The following is a 27,241-nucleotide window of genomic DNA, read 5'->3' as shown; positions in this document are numbered from 1 at the left end:
AGAAACAAAAAGAGACAAGCATGTGAAGTATGATGAACTGCGACTAGCGTTAAGTTGTAAAAGCAGAATGGCCTGATCACTTGTGCAGTGTGAAAGATGCTACCGTTCTGCTCGATCACTTGCCTCTCAAAATGTGGCTTGTGAAAAGATCGACAGCAAAGATAATAGGCAGAACATTTCAGACAAGCAGAAAATATCAGCCATATGTATGTTGCAAATGTCTGCACTTTGTTGACATAACACTATGTCTGTGGCACATTAATATGAATATGTTCATCCATGCGAGTCCATTAAAGCTGCATTATCATTTACATCAACGTGTCTGCATTTGCACCCTCCTGTGGTGTGTGTAGAGGGTAGAGAGTTTATAAATATTATACCATATTTGATCTAAAAAGGACATTTGCCTTGCTTAGTTAGGCTTCATGTTCTTATATAGTTCTCAAAGGATTGCAGAGACGCAAGCTCTCTATTGGGCCGCAGCACAAGGCTGCACGGGCGCTCAGCTGTGATCGGTCGCAAAGTGACACATGAATGCTTCAGTAAGAGATACTGGAAGATGCAGGACGACACGACCAAAAGGTCTTGACAATAAACTTAGCAGTGCAAGATCCTTAAAATCAGCCTAGTTTTTCTTAGCTTACAACAACAAATCACTCTTCGGCTTCAGCGGTAGATATTTATTCATGTGTAAGACTTGTGGAAATAAATGAAATGTTATTACTCCAGTACAAGTAAAAGTCTTGTACTTAACATTTTACTTACCAATTACACAAGTATCAGTTAAATGTAGCTAAACCCAAACATATTAAATGTAAATCATGCTGAATATTTCCTCAATATTGCTATTAAGTAATTACAAAAAAAATACTGGCTCATTATTATCAATTCATTAGAAGTGTTAGCTGCATTTATCTGTTGTACTTGACCAGGGATAGGCCATTTTATAAACTAGTACGTAGTTAACCAACAACAGAGCACAATATGTGTTTTTAAGGAGTTTTAAAAAGACCTAACGAACTTAAGCAAATGTAGTAAGTCACAGAAATGTCCATCAATGGTTAGTAAGATACAGCTCTGGAAAAAATTAAGAGACCTCTCCAAATTTTTCTTACATCTCTCCATGTATGGCAGTCATTCCATTCCAGTGTCCGTTGTTTATAGAATAAAATAAAAACATTTTCACTCAAACACTAATAATTCTGCAGTGGTGTTTTAATTGTTTCCAACGCTGTTAATTCTGTTTCTAAACACTATCTACTTCATTAGAAAGGTTTCAGGTCCAAATCTTCCTTAAAGTCTGTCAGACATAAAGTGACCATTTATTGAAACTAAAGTGCCTTTCTTTTAAGAACCATATTTATCTAAATCGCCACTCTCTAAAGACACACTATTCTTCCTCTAATACTATGTGCTAAAGGAAAATACGTGAAGTTTAATAACAATACATTTTTTATTGGATAAATGCCTTTTTTTATTCTCTTTGTCCGGGATGTCTGTGGTTTTTCCAAGGTACCTTCCCACTTAGACACATTCACAGCAAAATCACACCCTACAAGTCTGCCTCTCGCTGCGTGAACATCCTCAGAATTACATGAAAGCCTCATCTCTGAATGGAGAATTAATGTACAGAGTAGCAATGTTGCCATGGTTGTGTGACAAATATGGCTTTTCTGTGCTATTCAGAGAGGGTAAGACATGTGTTGGATGGTCCCACGCCAGTCACCTGACTCCTTTACCTCTGGGTCAGGGTGATCCAGGCAGATTTATTGGTATTAATCTAATCCTCTTCAAAATAAGACTGAAAGAGCTGGTATGAATCACCTGGCTCCTACACACAGGGGCTCCATCCCTGGGGCTGCCTATGCAAATGAGTACCCATCTCCTTGAACCTGCTACGATAATGAGCAGAGAAATGTAGACAAAGACAGTTCAGGATACTGTAGGCGTGCACACGTGTCTCCATGGGATACTGTCACAGATGAGAAAAAAAGCATGTGAGAAAGATGTGTACTAATATATGTGTGCATTTCTGACAGACACATTTACCTTAAACAGTACTTGTTCATAATTATCATATTTTTTCCCGTTAACTCTTGAGACAGCCGGGACTGCAGTTTCCTTCCAGAGACTACATCAGGTGATTTTACTGACTAACACCATTACCATGAAACCCCCTCATATCTTCTTTGGTAGGAGTGAAACCTTGAATATCTTCACCACTAAATCACAGTGTGAGACCTCACTCTGCTGCATGTGTGGATTTTTGCCATTAGCCCTGAAAATTACACACTTTTCTTCCAACTCCAAATATGTTGTCATAACCAAAATTAATTAGTGCTGTCATTTCAACATTCTTGTGACATGTGAAGCTGAGCAGGCATTCACACATTTTTACTAATTTCAGTGAAATAGAATGTTATGTTTAATTAGACAGATGAACTTTGATAAAAGGTATAGTTATAGTCCTGTTCTGCCACATTGTTTTTCACATTGCTGCCAGGAACTAAAACATTCTGCATAGTTTGGGGGAAATGTTCTTACTTGCGATTATTTTACTTTTGCTTCATTACACTATTATGTTTTTTCCTTGCATGATTTCATGTGTTTGGTTTCATTGTTGGAGAAGCTTTTCCATCAACTACACTTCAGCTGTTCTGCATTATCACAATAAAGACGTTATACCTTGAAGCTACTTGTATGCATTGCATATCAGTTAGTATACATGTAGATGTCTGAGAGTAGGTATTTTTTCCTAAGGAAGACATGATTTTGTTCTCACTTTACAAAAAACATGTTGGATGTGTGTGCTTATCTTAAACCTGTATCATATATATATATACTGTACAACAGTTTTACAGTCACAGTCCCTACAGCATGATAGCTGACAAGAGCTGTAGAGATATTTTGTGATGTTTTACCAAATCTCATCCTCACCCAGTAACTCTCTCTCGTTTGACTCTCCTGGAGGTGTTTATTAAAAGGTGTCCCACCCTGCAGGTCTTTTTTCGGTTTAATCTGTGATTATACCAATTCATTTCATTTACACTTTCTTTTGATGTACAGAATGTTGATGTATTTCAAAGAACTGTTTGACTCCACATGTGCATAGCAAGTTGTGCTGTGTTTAGCATGATAAGACGTTTCATTAAATAAGGTAAAGTATTGAAATTATCACAAACCCTTTGCATATAAAGAAAACTGCCACACAGTTTCCTTAAATAATAATACAACTTAATTAAGATTAGTTTTTTTCCTGTATCAGCCAACATTTTTATAAATTACAAACAGAAATAGATATTGAAGTAGAGACATTTTGATACAACAATGAACAAGCAGGTCTCATCTTTGACATGTGAGTTGCTTTGACCAGTAATCTATATTTCCTCTCAGCTGGGAAATTAATAAATAAATAACAAATAGATGAACTGTCCAATCAAAACATGCTCCTGGCTTGAATGTTTAATTATACAACAAGCAAGATGTTCCATTTTCTCCCAGTGACCTTTTTTTAGATGAAACCTCCATGGCTGCTGTCTAATTGGGTGCCATCTATTTCCCTATAGCCCGTCATGGAGTCAGCACGCATCCACTTAACCTGAAATGTGCTCTCATGCAAGATACAGAGGAAGATGAGACCGGAATCTTTGAAAAACAGGTCAGTTGTCCATCATCGCCATCTTTGAGCAGATTCAGTCACACTTATTCTCTCATCACTGAACTTTCATCTTGGGCAAATAAGTAGCAAGTGAACAACTGGCTGGTATCAGCACCATTACACCGATGTGTGAAATGGACATGATCTTTATAGTTGTTTTATAAAATGGGTCACTTTCAGTCTTTTCATTTGCACTATGTTATGCAATCTCTTTCTTAATAATGAATGACCTTGCAGCACTGAAGTGTTTTGTCTTCAAAAAATGTCACATTGGTGGCGATGAAGTGATTGATGGAGTATATGTGATCCTATTATTATCCAAATAATCAGCCATTTTATTTCATTATGCAAATCACGCTGCATCTTATTTGAAAAAGAATATTCCAAACATTAGGTGATGAACCAGCGAAAAACTGGAAACTATGTCATTTTTTAAAATTATGTGCCATCAGGCACTGAAAAGGTAAACAGGTTTTACAACCAAATAATCACACTCCTGATTTCCACCTAAATGTGGTTACAGCCTTTCAGGATGGGAAAGCATTGTAATTTAAAGTCAGAGAGCGTAGAGTTTAGTTTGTACGTCTTGTTGGTAAAACCGTGACTCTAGCCATCTTATGCTTTGTCACAAAATGACAAAAAATATGAGAAAGTGTCAACAGTCGGAGATTTTACTGCTGTTCGTTTATGTTTGGATTTATTTTCTTGCAAGTTTACGGGTTTTATAAGACCTCTTTGCAAAAATCTGTTATATCTTATCCTGTTAAGTATTTACAAGATATCAGAAAGAGATGTGAACATAATCAAGTAAGTAAATGTTTGGGAGCAATACATAACCAGCTGTGAGACCTTCATAACGCTCAACAGCACACAGGTAAAGCTGCAGTTTAGCTGCAATGCCCTTGACCAGGTCCCCATATATCCTGCATCCCCATGGTGCAACTCTGTAGTTGACCTTTTGCCTCAATGGTAGATACAGGCAGTCATTTCTGGCAAGATCAATAAATGTATCACCATTTTACTATTATTATTCCCAACTGGCCTCACAGGAACAGTATGGTGGTAACTATGACAATTAAATGAGGTTTATTGACCTCACAACTCAAAAAAAGAATAAACAATGAAATAAAAGGTTTACAAAGTCCATCAGGATTGCAAAGGATGTGTATGTGTGTGTGTGTGTGTGTGTGTGTGTGTGTGTGTGTGTGTGTGTGTGTGTGTGTGTGTGTGTGTGTGTGTGTGTGTGTGTTTGAGGTGAGTTGAGGGACACAGGAACAGACAAATATAGGGGAGGGTCTCATGGGGCTTTATAGTGTCTTTGACCTCTCTGCCAGCTGCGCCAATAGAAATACCAATAAGAGGAAAGTAAACATACATAACAACACCCCTGGAGCTTGATTTACTGCTGCTCTTAACTCAACCTGAAACATAGCCACAGAGAAACTATGCCATTAAAGGACAAAGGAGATCTCAATACTGAACATCTATATAGCATAGCAGCATTTCATATACGAAATCTATCTGGTCCTCTGATGAATAACACTGACACAAACAATCTTACACTTCCAGATGTGGCTTAAAAGACATGACATCAAGCAGCCGTTTTAAAAGATATATGCATTAGCTCGGCTCTCTTTGACTCATCTCTCTACTCTGTTTGTTTTCAGCACAGTGGCTCATCTGGCTGATGGCCAGAAAAAAAGCATCAGGAGACAACGGAGAATCTCCCTCTCAAGAGGCCAGCAGTCTCACAAAATAGAGGAGCGAACCACAGCAAATATCAAAAGGTATGGCTGGAGATGGACCCAAACAAAGGGACAATTTTACCTCAATCTGTTCTGTGTTTTCAGAGAAGCTGTGCAGTTTGTCTAAGGCACGGATCAAACTTAAACAGTGTACACTGACTGGTAGATGCGATACTGCCAAATCCTTCTTCTTAGTTATTTTTGTTACTTATTCCTGAATAGCAAATATGGATGTAAGGCAGACTTGTGTTCATAATATTTCCTGTAACAACGAGTATAGCTTTTAAATAGAGAACATCTTTCAGTGATCTTTATTATCAGTTTAAGATTATGGTGTAATTCGGTTAAAAAAATGTGCTTTTAGTTTAACACACTTAAATGTTTTGCAGGATTTTTCAACAACCGCCCATGAAGAAATCAATAACAGAAATAAATGAACACACTTTCCAAAACCTGAAGACTCTTTGTTGAATAAAAGGCTAATGCGTCTTTGTTTCAAATGCACCACCCTGCCATTTCTTTCACTCCCATTAGGTTTATTACTCTCTCCCCCAAAATAATACTCAAACTCAGCTGGACACTTGGGTCCTGTGGAGTTGTCTAGGAGATGATAAAAAGTATTCCAGGATATTCAGAAATCACTAACTTGGATAAAAGAACTCATGTGAGGTGAAACAGACATGTAGGGAACATCGGGCAAACAACAAGACTGCAACACATCACCTGGGATTCAGTGGACGTAGACAATGAACTTATATGAGAGAACCGGAAGATCTAAGGCTGTATTTTAATTCAAAGACAGGGGCTCATGATGGGATGCTGGTAAGAGGTGCTGTTGCATAAGCAGAAGATCAAATATGCTCCTTATAAAATCACCCACACAAAACCAGTACAGTACCAAACAGCAAGTATACAGTCTGTGATGATCTGATCTAGAGCAGTGGTTCTCAATTGGTGGGTTGGACCCCTCTTGAGTGGGTCGCAGATATGCAAGTGAAAAAAAAAAGTAGAGAAAAAAAAAAATCATGGAAAATAACCATCTTTTATTTTGAAGGCCGTGCAATAGCCGTTTGACTGGAAATGTTGGAGACCAGAAAAGGTTTTGAAAACTGCTGTTACATAGTGATCCAGGATTGGCTCCAAGTCTGTCTTTTTATTTAATAGAATATATTCTGCCTGTATTACTGCAGTGGTTCAAAACTTTGGGTCGTGATTTATTGACGAAGGAAAAAGTGGGTCCTGAGGCTTGACCAGTTGAAAACCACTGATCTAGAGGACAGAGGGCTCTAGTAATCATTAATGGTGGCTTATCTGATGCTACGTAGCCAACGAGCTATTGTGTCACGGGTTTGATTGAAAGCAATTAGTTTATGTTGCTCATGTACTTTTCTAAGTCATTCCTAATCCAGGATACATCACTTGACGAACAAGATGATCAGGTAAAACGGACAATACCCACCCCCCAAAACGTACTTACAACTCAGCATCACAATGTGATTATACCTAAAAGCCTATTCAAGGGTAGATTTCTCCTTTAAACATCCCTGACTATCATTCAAAGGATCTACTGATTCTATGACAGAAAAGGGTGTTGTCTTGCCAGCAGAAGGAATCAGTGACAGCACACATCCCCCTCAGGGGAGAGACGTGAGATATGGAGGAGAAGCAGCGGTGAATAATGAAAGGAACACAGAACCTTCATTCAGCAATTTATTCACAGTGAAAGCATCCAACTCTCATGGATGGACCCCAACAAAAGATCGAAAAAGACCCCGCCCCCCGACTGTAAGACCCAGCGGTTTCAGTACAGACAACACGCACACACCACACACACACACACACACACACACACACACACACACACACACACACACACACACACACACACACACACACACACACACACACACACACACACACACACACACACACACACACACACACACACACACACACACACACACTTATTTATAGACAGATATTTTCTCACCCTTCTCCCCATGCAGACAAAAAGGAAAATTAATACAATAGCTGGGCGACTTGTGGTGACAATTGGTGGCAGTCCCCTGAGTTCTCTCTCTCCCCTACTCTATTTACTCCGACTGTACTATTACAGCCACGTAGTCCACCCTCCTCACACCCACTATAACCTCTTCCCCCCCTTCGTATCTGTCGGAAGAGACAAAAACTCTACTTCACACCTCTGTGGAGGTGTCCAATTCAGACTGTCCCTGATGGTCATACACTTTGCCAGAATCTTGTATTGTCATTCTGCCCCGCAGTGGGGCTATTTTCTGCATCCAGTCTTAGCAAGCCCAGGCCTCCTCCATCTTGCTTCCATGCCCTGGTGGAAGTGTGCAGGTGGCTGTGGGTGGAGGTAGCGGAGATGTGAAGACTTAATATGGCATTGCTATAAAGGCTGTGGAGCGGGAGGAGCGGGAGGCAGGTAGGGCGGTGGGTTTGTTGCAACCTCTGCATGCACCCGTGCAATCAATAGGCAGAAACACTTGATGAGCTTCAAGTGTAGTGACTCTGTCAGCAGCAGCTGGGATCTCCAGAGGTCTTCCTCAATTGATCTGGTGAGCTGGTGAGAGGTTAGAGGCAATAAGGGTAGCCGGTCTTGCTTTTGAAGATTATAAACCCCCTCCCCACATTTCCATTCTCTTTTTCATCACCTGGGAGCTTTTGCTCGTAAAGCAACAGTAAAACTGCCCTGTTCCACTACTATATTTGGTTCACAAATCACTGCTGAGTCATTGCAAGTCATTCTGTCAACACTAAAGAGGACACAAATACTAATTTCACATTCACACAAGAAACCAGGTTACTCAGAGAAATCGGGTTAAGGCATACAATAAAAGAAACTGATATATGCATACTAGAACGATAAAGGCATTACGTTTTATCAGGCTCCATCAAAAGATCAAATAATACACAAATCCAATCCGATATCTTAATATATACAGGATGAATTAAGAAAAGAAACAATAACTAGAAAGGTTGCGTATTAATGGCTTCCAGAAGATGTTTCCTGATCACTTCGGCATTGTCATGATTTCACCTGTTACACTTCCATGAGGTTGAGATTTGAGTACCATTAAGGGTGAACATGGTAACCTGCGGAAATGTAGCAGGTTAACATGTCTACATTAGCATAGAGCTTAAGTAATGTGCATGATTCACTTAAAATATATGTATTTCTTGTTTTGATCATGGGATCTTTTGCAGGAGGGGCATACACTGTCTTTATTTAATTAGCGTACTATTCATTCCGGAGAGACAGTTTGGAAAAAATAAATGGCTTTTTCTTAATTTGTTTTTTTGTTTTTTTTAAGTGAGCAAAGCAACACTAGCAGTAATGAGCTGGCTGTTCATTTCAACAGAGACATTAGAGTAATACTTTCCCATTCTGAAGTATTTGTCCTGTAAAACCCACTTTTTAAAAGCAGTCTGAATCCTGGTTAAGAATTTAAAATACCAAGCTAAATGGGTTTTCTTTATCCTACCAACTTTACAGAAACTCATTAACATGGTGTTTGGAAACCTAATGTCCCTTTAAGGCCTAGAGCAGCGGTTCTCAAACTTTTTTTGCGGCGCACCCCCTTCTACGTCCCAACCGGGTTGACGCAACCCCCAAAAAAACGGGGAAAAAAAACCAAAAACGCGACAAAGCTTTGTTTTATCGCCATATAAATAACTTTGTCATGAGACGTTCCAGCGGCTGTCTTCTTCTACGTTTCTATCAAAAACTAATACAATATAGTTTTTTGATTTAAAATGAAAGGGATTACAAAGGAAATGTTTATTGTTCCTGTTTTTTATTGTAAGCCTATGGAAAAATCCCACTTAAAAAACAAAACTGTGTAATATTTTTATACCAGACCACCATTACATGTTTCATCTTGCGCACCCCCTGGTGGCAGCTTGCGCACCCCTGGGGGTACGCGCACCACACTTTGGGAATCCCTGGCCTAGAGTAAACACTCACTAAAAAGCAAACAGAGTCTTTTTTAGCATTTCTCTCTGAAATGTAATCGACAGAAAGCACTTGGCCATTAAGTAAACCATTGGAGAGGTTTGCATTAGTCCTGTCCTTTAAAACTTCAAAATTCAGTGAACCATTGCATTGTGGGGAGGATATGGAAATACATGAATATGAATAGTGATTCATTTTAAACAGGCAGACAGATTCCCTCCTCTAATTGCGATCTTAATCTGGGAGTTTAATGTTAAAGATATTCACATCGTATTCCAATGAGATACAATTAGGAGGAGGGGATGCGGACTGTGGCTGTGTGATTGTGTGAGACTGGACCATCTATTCTTTTCTGCAGGCTTCTCATGCACAGAGAAACTTAAAATATCTGCCATATAATAAGTCCTAAACGCACCGCTGCCAATCCTTTGTAACCTAGAGGCATTTAGTGGGTCCAAGAAAATATTAGTGAATCATTTCTGACCTGTCGAGGGAGTAGAGCTTAATTGTGCAGAAGTGGCATTTTGCAAAGTTTAAACAGTGAAAGGAATCTCAAAAAACCTGGGGCTGATCATTAGAAAATGTGTCATTGTCTCTGTGGCATCATTATGGTCACATGTGCAACCAATCAATTTCAATAGGTTAACCTTGTCTTGAGACATAATTAAAAGTTTCAAAAGGCAAAAGGAAAATATTTCATGCAAAGAGGGGAAAAGCTGTGATGAATGTAGCAGTAATGAGTTCTGTCCGGTATTTTGCAAGAATTGACAACTAATGAAATCACAGACTTATAACAAAGAACTGTGAGTTAAAGAAAAGAGCAGTGCAGAATAGAAAGGACATAATGGGGGATGAAAATAACTCCTCCCAGACATCAATATTCATAATAAACAGAATTCCTTTGACCAGGTTTCACTTTGTCTATTGTCCTTCATAAAAGTCCTAGCCAGACTTGCCTGGTAGTCCTAGAAATAAGCCATCAGGCATTCTACCACCTCACTATAAATAAACCATGGGTACCCATCTTTGGCATTCACAAAGGAAGAGGGCACACACCAGCACAAAGCACACATGTGGCCATGGTGCACACACACGATTAAATACGGCTGACAGGAATGAGCGTTCAAAAAAAAGTTCTCTTTGAATATTAATTTAACTTGGAAGATTTTCACAATATCTACCAGTTTGAATATTCTAGATTTCTTTGCATTATTTTCTGCCCACACACATTTCTTCTTGATACAAACTGACATATTTGGTATCTTTGGTAACTCTGGCGCCAGTGTCCTTGTGCATAATTTAGAATAACAGTTCTGTGGGGTTTTGAACAAGACAGCATGCATCTCTGAACACCCTGCCACACAGACTGGTAACTGGTGAAAATAATTGTCACAAGTCTCAGCTTTTCTGTTGAGACATTAAAATCCATCTTCCAATTTTTACATTTCTTCCCCTCTAACCAATCTCTGGGCATATTGGTTATTGAAAAGCCTCGGTACAAAACACCCAGACCACAACATACTATTCCTGTCTTAAAGCTCAACATGGAAACTCCATAACCCATGTTTCTGTCTTAACACCAAAATAGACAACATATTCTGATTTGGTCATAAAGCAAAGTATTGATGGCACAAAATCCACCATCAAGGACCGACCTAAGTTACATTTTATCCTGGAAGGAAGCATAAGTGTACCAGATTAAATGAAAAGTCCATGAATATCAAATATGGCTTCATCAAAAGTATGACTCTATCCTAAAACCTACATCCTTTGTCTAGAGCAGACAGTGACCTCTGGGTCTGAAAAGTGAAGCCAAGGCAGAAGTGCTTTAAATCTGACACATTTAGAAGACAATAAGTGTACAAAAGCCCATCTGTTCGTTTTCATCTCTGGTCATTCCTTGTATTGTTCAGTGTGATTTGGTCAGGCAGTTAATTGGCCACCTATCTCTTGGCCCTATATAGTTGTAGCTCTCATTGTTTTTCACTCCTTTCTGTTACTTATGGTGTGCGTGCATCTAATGAACCACACCTTACAGACCTATCTATATCAGCAAGTACAATCACTTCAGTACTCTGTGTTGTGGGTGTGAAGACTCAATAAAGGACGACTCAATAACAGTTCTCTGGATGCCGTTTCCCCCTTTGTGTTCTGATCGGACATTCTGTAGAGGTTGCCACCGGAAACTAAGTATCAGCATCACTCCTCCATAACAACTCTTTTCAATAAGAAAACACCCTAATCCTCATTTCATTTATAACCTTAGTAAATATTTTCAAGACAAGTCTTTCAGAGTGAAATAGAGAATGACGGAGTCGGTTTTGTCTTCCCTTTCACAGTGGGTTAACAGTTCATTAAAGTACAACCACAGTTCAGCGTTTGGTTGTACTTGCTCCACCCTCTCATGTCACTTCTCGATGCAGAAACAAAAAAGAAAGCGTCAACCAAACAGATGACTTAGGGCTTCAAGGACATAGTCGACAATGTCCCAGAAATGTTGGGGAACATGTTGTTTGGAGGAACCTTTATCCTGAATGTTTGGCCGCTCATGAGGAACAAACTGGGTGAAACATGAGTCTGGTGTCAAAATGCTAAACCATTCTGCTGATGACTTTCTGCTATACAGGCCTACAGTATGTCATGAATATGAGCCAATGTGACACCCATCAGAACCAATAGTGCTCACACTTCAGTTTCAGCTAAATTTCTAATTATTTCAAAGCAGTGGCTATTAGGAGTTTAATTATGTTCGAGTCTTTCAATTAACCCCAATAAACTGTACACGACAGAGCGGTGATCCAGAAAGAAAAACAAACTTCACTTCTATGGCCAAATCAGTGTCAAATAGAAAGACAGAAAGAAAGACACAGGAAACTGGGGTTTATCTACGAACTAATGGCATGTTTTTAGGAGGTGCCAAAGATAGCAATTTGTCTAAGCTTCACGCCTCCTTCCAAAGAAAAAGGGGATAAAGCAGGGAGGGATGATCTGCTGTCTGCACAAAGACAGAAGCTGTTGTATCTGAGTTAAGGTTGCTATAGCCCTGATGTTGTCCACGGGCCAAGAGCCATGTTTAAACCATAGACCAACCACCTTCTATTACAGCTGTGCCAGTACGGCACAATGGAAGCCTAATGGTTACAATTAACAGTCCCTCCTGCTGACAGAGCCTCATTCTGAATGCCCCTTCTGTGCTCCTCTCAGCCCGATGTGGCTCTAATTACTATGTTTTATTGGTGCAGTTAAAGAGAAACCAAATTTAAAGCAGGAATGTGAGGCTCCAGGAAGAACAGATTTACAGAGACAGAACTCGAAGATAAATCTTGCTTTGAGAACATCTTAGAAAATGAAATTCTAAGGATGTACTTTAAATACGCAGTCTATGGTTAAGACAAGCACTAGTGTTCAGTAATAAGATACGCTGTGGATATTGCCAGATTGAAACAAAGCACTATTACGTTATTAGAAAAATATGAGAGAAAAACATTGCAAACCACTTCAGTTTAAATATTTTTGATGAATTCCAACAACAATTCAAACCAACTCTTCATGATGAAGGCTCTTTTTACAAGAAAATAATGAGTACAAATGTTTTACTCTATTGCCTGTTGTTTGATTATGTAAACAATAAATAAAGCTTGGGTCCATATAAGTCTTTTATATAGTTGATGAAAACATCTAAACAGTCCTGACATCAATTATCAATCAATAACAAAACTAGAAAAAGAAAAAGAGCTGGTATCTGTGGCAGGACTGTACTGAGCTTATTGAATGAAATCAGAATCAGAAGTACTTTATTTATCCCAAACTGGGAAAAAAAATGTGTTGCAGCAGCGAAATACAAAAAGAAGCAAAAACAAATAACAAATAATTAGAACTAAAAAATAAAATAAATAGAAATGAAAATGAATAAAAATGACAAATATACAAGTGTACAAAAAGGCAATGATCGACAGCTGCCTGATCTACTTACACACACTCTGCCCTTGCAGTATAGCGGGTCTCCGAAGTCTCCCAAAGGCTGATAACTTGATAGCTTTAAGTACTTACAATAGCCACATCCTCCTTCTAGTTTCTCAACATGACCAACCCCAGCTTTAGACTTGAAAAGTGTATTTCACTCATCTGCAAAATTATGTTAGCTGTTCTTTGAACGAGTAAACCCAAGACAACGGGGACTCCCACAAAGAGATGAGAAGTGCAATAAACACCAGCTTGCTTGAATACCTATTGTTCATCTCCTATAGCTCCTCTCTATCAGTAAAAACACAATCTGTGTGGAAGAGGCACAGCTGCTTTTACTGCCAACATTTTGGAGGCAAAGTGATTTTATTTTCTATAAATAAACCAGTACCAGTTGTTGAAGTTATGGTTATGATTATTGTTTTGTTGTTTTAGACTTAAAGTCTAAAAGATGAAGAAAGTATTTTGCCTTTTGATATTAATGCTTTAGATATTTAGTTGGATAGATATTGGCAATCAAAGGCAGACAGGCCATCTGGAGGAGTGGGAGTTTTCCTGCTGCGGCGGTCCACAAGTGGGTTGGAGATGAGTCTAGCAACACTTATATAAAATCAGGGGGGAAAACTGTGTCTTCTTTTTTGATCCCTCATTAAGCTGACTGGCTGACTTCGTACAGATGCTGGTCTGGCAGCGTTTAAATTCACATCTCATGAGTGCATCTTTCTTTACATGCCAACTTCACTTACACTCTGCCTCCAAAATCCTTGACACACTAGGTTTTTATCACAATCAATCGTCTACTTGCAGAAGGACACCACTGGTTTCGGATTGCTGTACAATTGGGATTGATAATTTAGATATTGGTTGATTTAAATCAAATAGATTTAACTTTTTGTGTTCCATTCAGTCACATCATTTTGGAACTACAATTTGTGCTGGATCATGACATATCCATAATGTTTTCATTTAAGATTTATAACATGGATATGACAAAGAACCTCACACCATTTTGTAATTCTTGTATTTTTCTAACTATTTCCTCCACAGAGCGAATCACCTTGCTCCAGAAGACACTTCAGGTCTGACCCATCTGCGTCACAAAGACCATTCCATTAAATATGGCCACACCTCACTGATTCTAAATTACTTTTTATATAGTTAACAAAATCCTCTTCGGAAAAACCATGTGTCAGATTAGCATGTCTACTTCACAGCTTTCCTTCACAATTTCACTCATTTCTAAGTGTCTCTCCAGCTACTGTCAATCTAATTGTGACAGGTGCATATTATTGGCTGTACCTGGAGGTAAAACTTTAACTTCCAAACCTTTGTGCTGTCCTTCTCGAAATTCACTTGTAAATTCACACTGGCTTTTATGACACTAAAGCTACACATCACAGATATTTTATACATTGCTGTTTCTATACCGTCCAGTATACTGATAATGTTGCATTTCTTCTAAAAATATTCTAATAAGTAAGCTTTTCCTGAGGCAGTTTGCTAAAATACAATCACAAAGGGGAACTAACCCACAGTGACACAAATGAGAAGGACGTTTGTCCAATAAGTGCTGTGCTGCTGATTCTGTATTGTATTCTGACATTATCTTCTTGGACCTTTACATGCAGGTTCTTTCATTTTCACTTTCCCATTTCGTCAACAAAGTACTAATTGGATAGTAGGGTCCCTCAGGAAACCATGACAGGTCTATAGGTCAGCAGCAAAGTTGCTTTCAGTCTAGATCAAACATCATTCAGGCCTGAGAGTGTCTGCAAGGGAGTCCACACCAGAGATACGGACCACACAAATGACATACTTTATTTATTCTTTAAAAAACTAGATGGTCAAAACAAGACAGAATCAATAAGAGGTCTACATGGCAGGACTTACAGCTGTAGTGCTTGCAGGCTTTCAAATAAAAAATATTGAAAAATTTGTCAGTTTCACAGAAGCACACTTAAAGAGATTCAAGTCAACCTACAACTTGATAGGTACAATTTTAATGATGTTCTACGGGCCTCAAGAGGAACATAGAGGCTGGGAAACACATGGCACTAACTTCAGCCTGACAGTCATCCTTCAAAGATGCTGCAGCTCAGAAACGTACAGAAAAACACAATATGGTGTGAACAACAGCAGCTAGAAAGGAAAAAAAGTATGACATACACAAAACAAAACTGCTTTGTTTGTTTGACAGCCGATGTCAAAAGTTACAGGACAAATAAATCTCAATATTTTAAATGAGGAAGTACAGCATTAAATCACTTCCTATACTGTTTCTAGGAAAACATTAGGAAAAAGAGAACAATTGCTTTGGAAAACTCAAATAGTGCTTCACCAGAGTCTAACATTTCATCAGTGAGGGGTGCAAAGATATACCAGTGCCAGTCTGTCTTCTAAAACTGATTTTAAGATACAGGATTTTCTATGGTACTATGACCCCGGTTGTCTCGCTGAGCCGAGACAGGTAGGTTATCCAACCTGTCAACAGTCTGCCAACTTCCCGTTATGTGGTTAAGTCAGTTCTGTTTTACCTCTGCTCAGGGTGGCTGATTTAACTGAGCCTGTTGCCAGGGCAACCGCCTTTGCTAAAGATTCCCCTCTCTGTGTTCCATGGAGACCGGATACTTTGATAATTTGAGGGATTGCAGAAGACGTGGGGGAGTGTGGAGTGGCTGCCAAATGTCTTTTGAAGCACAGGAGTTCTCTCAAAACAGCAAAATGAGAGAAAAAGAAGAAAAAAGAAATGCCACCAGTGACTGTAACCGGCTTATTTGTAGAAGGTGTTTGTCTTCCTAAACGCGATTATGTCATCATGTTTTAATGGTTTGTAAAGAGCCTGCAATGTTTTAAAGCTCAACACTTGTGCATTTATGTTTAGACCAATATTACATCCATTTGATCCAAGAAAGCTAGCCGAAAGTACAATAAAATTGTACCAGATACAATATTATTGGCCAAGTGTTTATTTAACAAAAAATATGAAAGTGGAAAGTAAAACTGATCTGCACTGTGTGTGACCAGCCTCTATACTAATTCTCCATTAATATGGTAATTGATCAATGAGCAATGGCTCATCTGCCGAAAATATAATTCTGTTTTAGCACTCTGTTTATGAGTGATATAAAGGACAGGTTGGGTCACAGGAACAATGCTGCTGTCAATGTTATGACTCAATGTGTTGTGGTCTTTATATTAACAACAAATTGTTTATTTACTCAGAACTGCTCTCTGAATTTATCGAATATTAAAACCTAGATGAATTGTTTCTAAAGTGAAGAAAATATCTCTACTGTTAAAACTGGGAATACATTTAGTTCCATCCATAAAAAAACATTTGACAAGAATATGATTCGATTGGTTAATGCTTTTCATCTTGTCAACAAAAAGGTTTGCCCCTGAAGTCATCAATTTGATAATACAATATATAAGACATAGACGAAGAGCATATGTCAGAAAGATGATGAAACATCTAAGAGATGATTCACAAGCTGCCAAAAAAAGAATGCAACAAACCTCGAAGAATAAATTCCAGTATATTCCTTCTCCTCACAAACAGACCAGACTCCATGTTGCGTTCAAACTCTAAAAGACACGGAAACTTTTTGCTTTGAATAATAACAGAACAGAAAAAAACATGCCGATATTTCACAATCATGACATTGAGAGTACCATTATTCATTATAATTCTGGGGAGACACCAAGAGAGTGTAAGCTTTCAGCAAAAGGGCTCATTTCAATCTCTATATCATTCCCGATGTAAACAGAAGACAGTCCAGTTGCCCATGTGTAGAGAAACACAGAACATTTGCATATATGGAAATTAATCAGGGAAAGAAGAAAATGTAAATTCCCTCCCTGCTCTCCACATAAAACAGGGAAACAATTTATCTTCATTTTCAGTTGAATATGAAAAAGTTCCCCAGACATTAGAATATGGAGGACAATATGCTGCCAATGAGTCTCAGGGGACGGGGGATCCATATGAAAGTATTCCTTATAGCCGAGGCTGTGCTGGTGACAGGGAGGGAGATGAATGAAGGCGCAGTAGATTGTTCTGTTCCCAACATTGGCAGAGTGATGCATTTATGTCACTATTAATGGTAATGTACAGCAAGCAGGGAGCACCCTCGATTGCAGATCATTGGTAATCAAAACTGTCAGATGACATCACACACACACACACACACACACACACACACACACACACACACACACACACACACACACACACACACACACACACACACACACACACACACACACACACACACACACACACACACACACACACACACACACACACACACACACACACACACACACACACACACACACACACACACACACACACACACACACACACACACACACACACACACACACACACACACACACACACACACACACACACACACACACACGAAATATATCTGAAACAATTTCGACTTCCCACTCAATGTGTTAAGGTTCCAAGAAAACTCTATTTATAGTCCTTTCTCTCCAATTAGCAGACATGTGCAAAAGCAAAGCAGCCCACCCACACACAGTATGAATTTAAGCCCTTTCTGTCTGATTTTATCAATTCACCACTTTCTGGCTTCACTGATATATGTGGAAAGAAATAGACACAAATACAATATAGTATATGCAATATACAGTATGTGAACGAAACACACACACTGCTTCAACACACATCAAAAGAGCAATGGCTACATGCACATTCAGGTCTTGTTCACTCAATAGCCTATGCACTATTGGAATAACGTTATAAAAACTAGGACATGTTAAATAGGAGGTACACATTTGTTAGGGACTGTCTGTTACAATCCTGTTTGTTTGTCAAAATATGATTGTGATGCTGTAATGGCTTCTCCACTCCATACTGGCCATTAAAGGATCTCTTTCTAATGTATCTTTAATGTTAGCACAGTTAGATCTCAGACTTCTTTTTGTGCAAACATGCCTCATGTACTTCAGCCGAAACAAACTCAAACAGAGTTAGCCCAATCAAGATTTACTCTTTTAGCCCAAAATGACCTCTGGACAAGGGTGTAAGCAGAAGTCATTGTATAGTAACACTATTGAATGTCAGCTTGGTGTGATTGCAATCTGTAGAGCTGGCCAGCAAATTCAAAAGGTCACATTATTCTGCCTCTCTTCCTGTTAGCTTAAAAGCCAAGCAAAAGAAAAAAGTAGTAGCAGAGGCGAGCAAGAAGCCCATCTATTTAGTTCTCTAACTTGGGATATGCCGTGTGTAATTAGTTTGGTCGCCTAAATAATTTGCACATTAAGATAGAATCTTAAAGTGGGCCGAGAACAATTGAATAATTAAAACGGTAATTATAAATATTGTTTCCAAATACACATGGGGCCTGTGAAAACATTAACAATGTCCTTGAATCAATTATGATTCAGGGATTTATGATTCCAAATGTAAGCATCAATGTTCAAAATGATAAAAAGTGCATATCTGGATAAGACCACCTACGAACAAAATAATTCCCAAGACCAACTAATCACTATTATAGGACAATTAAAACCTCATTATTGTGTGTTTTACCCTCAAACCTTTTTTTTCTGGAAAGCTCTTTTGGTGACTTTTAATAATCCACTTCATTTGAGATGTGCCTTCATCGTCAACGCCCCTCATCTGCAGTAAAGCTCACTGGTGTCCTGCTGCAAAGTATGTCTGATCCTTCAGGCTTTAACTATACATGCCATCAGCCCCACATATAAAAAGCCATCAATATACACACAGGAGACTGGACGAGTGGGAGGAGGAGGAAGAGGGGGATGTCCAGCGGTCTTCATGGCAAAACGTGCTCTTCACACTCCTCTGCTCGTGTGGTACTCTTCATTGCACTTGGGTGCTTCCCTTCCCCTCCTGCCATCCTGCTCAGCAAACCGCTCAGTGCCATGAAGATTGTTATGGTATTTCACACTCTGCCCTGCTCTGCCTCATTCCTCTGAGCGACAGCCTCGCGAATGGCATTAATAAATTGAGTCGCCCCGTTAGCTGTCTTTACTTCAGTACACAGAGAAACACGCACTCAGTCGGCATTTGTGAGGGACCTTGGGTCAGAATGGTAGGGTTGTCTGAAGCATTTTTATCAGCTGTAAAGGGCCCAGTGCCTGCCGCAAGTCTGTACACTTTATTAATTTCTCATGATGCACGTCAGCAAGGCACTGGTCTGCATCTATGTAGTCATTGTTATGGTATATCCTGGGTTCAATTAAAATTGCATGATGAACAGAAGGAGCGGGTTCACGCCTGAAGAAGAGAAGTCCTAAACTCTGCATGTTTACTCTCTTTATCTCACAGTATCCTTATCACCCATGTTTCCAAAAGGTTAGTGCTGGCGTATGTCTTCAATGCACTTTACCATTTGTATTCATCACCACATATGGTACTGCGTACGTGTGGGTAAGCTCATCTTACCTTTTAATAGGGGGCGTACTAAATATAAAAACATATATTTCAATAATTTGCCTCTCAGGGGGCTCACAGGGCTGTTTGGTTCAGCCTGACACTTTGACACGCTTTCTGTTCAACATTAACCTTTCCTCTTGTTCCTAATTTTTCCAGACCCTGCGGACCAGCAAGACAATTCCCCAAGAGTGGGTTTGAGACTGGAAGATGGGCCAAGAAAAAAACATTCATTGCTTGCAGTGGCTAAAGATGATCTATGAGGAAAGTGAAGGGCAGAGGGGCAGAGAGGGATGAGCCTTAGACTGCTGATCCATAACCTGTGGCACATAGAATGTTAAAATACCACATCTGCCCCTCAGATGAGAAGCCCTCCCCTCTTCCACTCTCTTCCCCCAGCTAAATGATTCAACATCACCACCAGGGCTGAGTGCTTCCTAAAGAACATACAAGTGTGTATCTACCTTTTCCCCACCTATCTACATATTAATTGGATGTTATCCCTGGGCTTATCCCTGGTGCATGGCTGTCTTGGTGTTTTTGGAACCATCACTCAAGTTGTATTAGATTAGAAACCAAATAAATCTTAGTTGTATGAGCAATTCAATTAATTTTGAGACCTTTCATTATAGCTTTTAGAAAATAGAACATATGCGTAGTATAACTGCGAAAACCCAATGTGTGAAATGGACAACAGATAAACAGAAAGCTAACAAATGGATTTTAAAGTATTATTCAATATAGCGTCACTCAAAATCCAGCCAACTTGCCTTTCTTTCATTATAATAACAATAATAACTTAAATAATGACTTGGTTCTTCCCCAATTATGGGTTAAACTCTTACATTGATAAGCTGGACATTCGCCCAAATAAGGCTGCCTGCTATAAGGAAACTTGGAACTGAATTAAATCCTGCACAAGGTACAGGTATTATTTTCCACATCCTATGTTCCTTAACACATTGAACAGCAGTTGTCAGCTTCAGTTTTGATATGAAAAGCTAAATGAAGAATAACAGCCACCTGTAGCTGTGCAGCATGCAATTTGGGCTGTTTAGTCTGACAGGTGTCTGGCCTCTGAGTCAGCGTAGACTGAAAATTGTCCAGCTACACACTGCTGCTATGCTCCACGTTATTATAATAGCAGCAACGAGGAAGGCATATGATTGACAGTGTGTCTCTCACAAACACAGTCGATGTGAATATAAGGTTCTGGTTCCAAACCTCATTAAATCAAAAAATGAAAGGTAACAAAAGCATCGCACTGTTTGATAAGCCACTATGCCCCTTACGGCCAAGGCCAGTTCCCCAGCTGGATGATACTGCTGCCGACCACTACATGCCTGGGCTTTGATAGTGGAGCTGTGTCGGTGAAAGGTGAAGGATGAAGCACAGCTTTCATTGTCTTCTCAGAAACAAAGACCTTCTTTGCCAGGTGTGACATATTCAGACACATAGTACTCAGCACCAAACGTGGTGCACAGACAAGTCATTGGATTGCATTAGATAGCACAAACTTCACTCATTCCTGTTCTAGATCATACAAAAACACAACCTTGTGCTTTTGTGAGAACACATTTGATTCTGTATTTTTACACAGCCCGTAGCCATATCCTTGAATAAAGTATGCAGAATAAAACAGAACCAGCAATCCTTCTCTAAAAAGACCTTTCCTACATTGCACACATTTTATGCTGCATGCCATTTACTGCCTGTCTGAATACTGTTAAAGATCCATGAAGAGTGAAGAAATGCATAAACCATGATGGCAGCTGCTGCTCTGTCTGAATAGGAGATCTACAGGCAGCGCAGGTATGAGAGCTGTCAGTGTGATGCCACTGTGGGACTGGGTCTCAGGCATGCTAATGTGGCATTTGGGTTAAGAAGTGAATGTGACAGGGGTTCATAGGACTGGGCAGAGGACATGCAGGGCCCCTTATTATCAGTGTGATAACTTTTACCCATTTCATGTGAGGTGAGTCTGAATGTAACCACAGAATCAATACCTGTGGTTTCCTGTATTTTTGTCTTCTTCCATTGGTGCATTACGACCAAGGAAGGACATAAACGGATAAGGAATGACTGACCTGGTGAGGTTTTAAATCAACAGTTGGTGGGGCTAATGCACCGTTAAAGGCAGCAATGCACTAAAAGAGAAGAAAACGCAGCACATCAACATAGGTGTAGGGAAAGCACATTTGAAAAGCAGAAGAGATTCATTATATACAAATGTAAGTCTCTCGTTTGTTAAGTATTTTAAAAAGGACACAGCTTTCAAACTTGCTGTTGCAGAAAGAAGGGTTTTCTGAGAACATATGGCAGTGAGCCAGCGGGGGGGTGAATAGGTAGTGCTTGGGCCTCTGCCTTTCTCTTACTTTTATCGATCGCATTGCTGTGTGCGATCTCAAGTCTTCCAACTTTCCTCCACCTCTCCATTCATGCTCAGCCTATTGGCACATTAATCCCAATCTGCAATAGCTGCCGTAACACAGTTGCATTAGCTGCTGAGTGATCGAATTAGGCAACAGCACGCTTTCCCGCCTCCGCAATCAGTGGCACTTTCCGATGGAGACAACTACACGCTTACAATCAATTTGATACCCTAATCTAATCAAGCAGCACACAAGCATCCCTGTGCCCCATTTTATTTCTTGTACACTTGGGGACAGGGAAACATAAACTCCACACAGCTAAACAGTGACACACACATCCACAGGCGCACACGCCTACTTGTAGTGACACCACTGCATGCACGGACATGCATAAACCCTTTTTTTTTATTCCAACATTCATAGACAAACATGTCCTCATTGACATGGTTCACTAGATCCACAATAAACACATTTGCCTCCAGCCTCTCCCAGGGGCTCACTGCCTTCTTGTTAGGAGTTGGTAAGATGTAGAGCAGTAAGCAGAGAGCAGGCAGAAGATGATGTTGACACAGTCTCTCAATCAACACCATTTATCTCCCAAGCATGCATTTCGCAGTTTCACAAACAGGTAAATATCCCTCACAGTGGTACATGGGAGTGAATACAACACCATGCTTTATTCTGAAAGATATAACAACACATTATTATTGCTTGAAATAAATATGAATTGTTTAAACCAGTGTGTAACTGGATCATCAGTAAATAAATAAATGCTTGAGGCATGTTGTTTCCTTTTTCAAAACTGTTTAACATAATTTTAGTTTACAGTCATCAAAAGTTTGTTTTTTCCTACTGCAATTAAAAAGACACAGTTTAGAGTAGTAAACAAGTAAACATTGTCATCTTGCAGTGGCTCAGCTCAAAAACAGAAGAGAGAACGCATAAATGAGCTGCCGAAAATGCACACAAGCCTTTTTGCCTGCAGTAATAAAACAAACACCAAAAAGGTATTTTTTCTATTTTGATTTCACATACATATATTTCTACTATTGAGAAATGTATATATATATATATATATATATATATATATATATATATGCAACAGTGGTTCCAATGGTGATGGGAGCGCTTAGGGCAGTAACCAAACCAAATTGGGACAGTTGGTCGGGCAAATCCCAGAAACACCATGCGAGATGTCTCTGCAGGACAGTGCAGTCCTAGGTACAGCTAAGACACTACCAACCCTCAGGCTCCCAGGCCTCAGGTAGAGGAGGGAAGGACAACAGACTGCCCAGGATAGGCAAGTGGGGACATATTGAAGTGACCACTGTGATCATGCAAAATCAAAAGGACTTCAGTCTTTGATTAATAATCAGAGCACACATTCATCCACATGAACGTACAACACTCATCCCACAGGGAGAGAGTCAACAGAATCAATATTTGCACCCATGAAGCATTTCTCCAGGCTCCACGGTGCAAACCACTGATGTCTCATCTCTTTTAATGAGGGATGGCTCACTAAGCATCTGTTACACATAGATTGTTCCCTCTAAAACTCCAGGCTGCTGCTGCTAGTTAGAAAAGTGACATGCAGTAAGTTTGCAATCCAAGGAAACATGCAAGAAGGGGCTGAAAACTTTAGAAGGCTTAATATGACATTTCTAAGATACTGTAACTATGATTGAGGAATTGCCTCCACACGGCTCTCCAAATGAGTGAAAGCTGTGCGGGCGGTAAGCTTAAAGAGTTTACTTGAGGGTAAACCAGAGGGTAGCAGTATGTGGCCAGCGCCCCATGTCTTTACCCAACGCATTTTCTTCACCTCGAAGGAAAACGTCACAAGGTCAAGGAAAGATGTGAAGGAGAAATAATATGGACTCAAAGACAACCATGGTGCCATGAGATTCCAACACAATTGAACGAGGCTATGGATGTTTTTGTTTTTTAAAGGCAACTATATGTATTATAAAAAAAGACAGAATGTGTGCAGTGATAAACTCAATGCACAGTTCATGCAAGGATTCCTGTCAAAAATGTTTTACTGCTATAATAACGCTTAAATGACTTATAAAGAACCATTAAAAAGTGAATTCACATGCACAGAGTTCATAAACGTAGTGAAGATTCAAGAAGAAGTTCTGATATCTGTCAACACTAAACACACAAATTGTGCTGCAACATTTTTGAGGTCAGCTGAGTACAACAAAAGTTGGCTTCTGATGGGTAATTGTGCCTACAACTTCAGCTACAAACGGGTTTTCCATAAAGAGCAAATATGGAATTGAAGCAAATATGTTCAAAATAAACCCATAAGTGAACAAGTAATGAGTTCAGCGACTTCTCTCATGTAGCTGATCCAAAGGGAAACATGATCTGTCTGTTTGGGTAGTTTTCTTTACGTACAGGTACCTTAAAATGTTCTAAAACACAAAAGTTAGGGGAATCTCTCGATGGTCTGTAGGTGTGAATGCGAGTGCAGATGCGTTTTCTGTGTGTGATTGTCTAGTGACCTGGACAGGATGCATCAAGCCTCTCATCCAAGCCAGTTTAACAAGCTACATTCACTCTGGGAGACCACCCTCACTTACATTTTGAGTGCCACAGCAGTCTCTTGTTCATAATATTGTCTCATTTGTTCTTCTTGCCTGCAGTCATGCTGTCATTCACACATCATTGTCACAGTGGGATCCCCCTATTTCTTTTATTTTCTGCTCCATTAATTTGCTCCCATGAGCACATGTTGATGTGTAAAGCTACTATGAATTCTATGAGACGTACGGCCAAGAAGGAATGAATGAATGAATATTATTTCTGTTAACAAATGTATAGTAATCAATGTGTTTTGTTTAACCAGGAGACTTTGAATCCTCTTTTGAATACTGGCCTATAGATGAGAATGTATAGCTAACACAACACCAGTAATCCAATGTGCCTGTTACTGTTTTTGTAATACTTTGGTTTACTTTATATTTGGTCTGGTCTGGTTTCACAGTGCATACATTAAACATGCGGAATAACTCTGTGTCTTTGAGCTTGATTTCCAATGTTTAAATCCAAAGCTTTTTTCTATTGATAACTGCTCACTAGAAGGGATGCTTGAAATTACATAATTACACAGCCAAAAAAAACATACACAAACAAACACACACAGTGAGACCACAGTAAACACCTGCTTGATTAAAACGGTATTAGACAAACCGCTCTCTTAAGTATACACACTCTCCAACACTGGCTGCTAAAGAAGGCCTTCTACAGAGTTCATTAAAGGCTTAAATTACCACTGCACATTAAACTGTCTCCCACAGAATAATCATTGAACACTAAATACGAGTGAGTTGGAGGATAATATTTTTTAAGTTCAGATGTTGTTGCAGCAGCGCTACAGCTTTGAAAGTCAATCTGCCAGGAATATATGTTGCTTTATTCTTCACTCTTCAGCTGCTCTAACATTTCCCCTTCAGTGGATCAATAAAATGTTTGTATTATAATCTTGCATGTGTTGTTGGTATATATTAGGGGGAGTTCAAACATCTGGTTTAAGACTGGCAACTCTGCTAACAGATGGAACAGGCTTGATATGCCATTTCTATTTGGCTTTAGTTCTCTGAGCTCTCTCTTTATATTCTTTTTAGTAGTTTCCCTCAGGACTTCCATTAATCCCATTAAAAGCACAGTGACATTTCCTTTCTCATGGAGGCTACAAGAATGGACTACAGGTTCAAAAGTAACATGGAATGTGAAGCCGCCTGGGACCTGGACAGACGGTACGCAGTGGTGAAAAAGGTTTTTGACAATTACTTTCACATGAGACAACACAGCATCTATTGTGAGAGCTTCCCCTCTTTGAACCTCTTTGATTCCTCCATACCTGCCAGAGCAGCAAGTGGCAGTGAAGCTGGCCCACGCATGTCAACAGGACAGCATGTTGAGGACAAAAGAGATGAAAGCTCAGGTGTTGTATCTTAACATATGTGTTAAGACAACAAAGGAATCCACTTCACACACTTCATTACTGGATGCAGATGTGATGAAATGTCTTCAGACCTGGACACCATGACACATTTCCAAACAACTGACAGAAAGATCAATAGCTTATTTGTCCTTAAAAGGAAATTCTTTTGTAACAGTAGGTGCATACATAGCACACACACACACAGAACTATAGCATTTAAAGAGACACAAATGCATTACTCTTATAAGTACCACAGACTGGATGTCCCTTATTTGAAGCTTGAAGGGCTGTAGATAAAAAAGATCTTGCTAAATGATCTCGTCAAAATAGTCTTTACCTGCGTCCAGAGGGGATGACGCAGGTACAGACTATTTTATCTGTACCTGCGGATGGGGGTTGAAGTTCTGTTAAGGAGGATGATCTGGGTCATTATGTGATTGTGAGGGTTTTGCTGATTAGGAATGATGAAACCCAATCAGAAAAGTTGAGGTGCTGCAATACAGATGAGTTTGCAGGCTATATGAGTTTAGCTATTTAGGAGCTTATTCTTGTTTGTGCAATAAGCAAGGACCACACATGACATTACAGCTAGGGTTTGCACTGACTATAAAGGATCACAGCCTGGTTGTCCAGAGTGTGGGCGCATTCCTTCTTGCACCTGATTATTCCTGCTCTGTTTATTAGAGATGGGGGTTAAGCTTCGGAGAGCATGGTGCTACCTTTCTTTTATATCTTTCACAGACAACAGAATCGAACATATTATGTTATTTTTATAACATGGTTCCCTGATATAACAAGCTCCCTCCTTATTATAAAGCCCTCATTACTGTGAGGTGGAAAGTTTGTGCCCTACCTGTCAATTGCAGAGCCTCGTTGATAGGAGGGCTTATTGACTCTCTTGTTATTTGTCTGTCTTGGACATAGCATGTGTGTTGAAAAAATCTGAGGTTTGATTATTAAAAATCTTTAAAAGAAACTTCTCAATATGCCTAAAGCAAAACAAAACCACCACCTTAGTTGGTTTTCTGTAAGATGAGGTTGTACAAGTTGGCCACATTAGACAGGGAAAGCAACCAAAGCTTCATACACGAAGTATAATTATAGTAATAACTTCTAAAGCAAATGTTCACAGCACACTGAAA

At 39.5% G+C, this 27,241-nt stretch overlaps 1 protein-coding gene across 1 annotated transcript in view; it reads right to left on the bottom strand.

The window, feature by feature from the left end:
* tex264a (testis expressed 264, ER-phagy receptor a) overlaps positions 1-27,241 on the bottom strand; it is a 65,173-nt gene that overhangs the window by 10,006 nt on the left and 27,926 nt on the right. The window lies entirely within an intron of this gene.

The sequence above is a fragment of the Eleginops maclovinus genome, chromosome 20 (assembly GCF_036324505.1).
Source record: "Eleginops maclovinus isolate JMC-PN-2008 ecotype Puerto Natales chromosome 20, JC_Emac_rtc_rv5, whole genome shotgun sequence".
Taxonomy (NCBI): domain Eukaryota; kingdom Metazoa; phylum Chordata; class Actinopteri; order Perciformes; family Eleginopidae; genus Eleginops; species Eleginops maclovinus.
The sequence above is the reverse complement of the archived record's forward strand: the minus strand, read 5'-3'. Positions and strand labels throughout refer to the sequence as shown.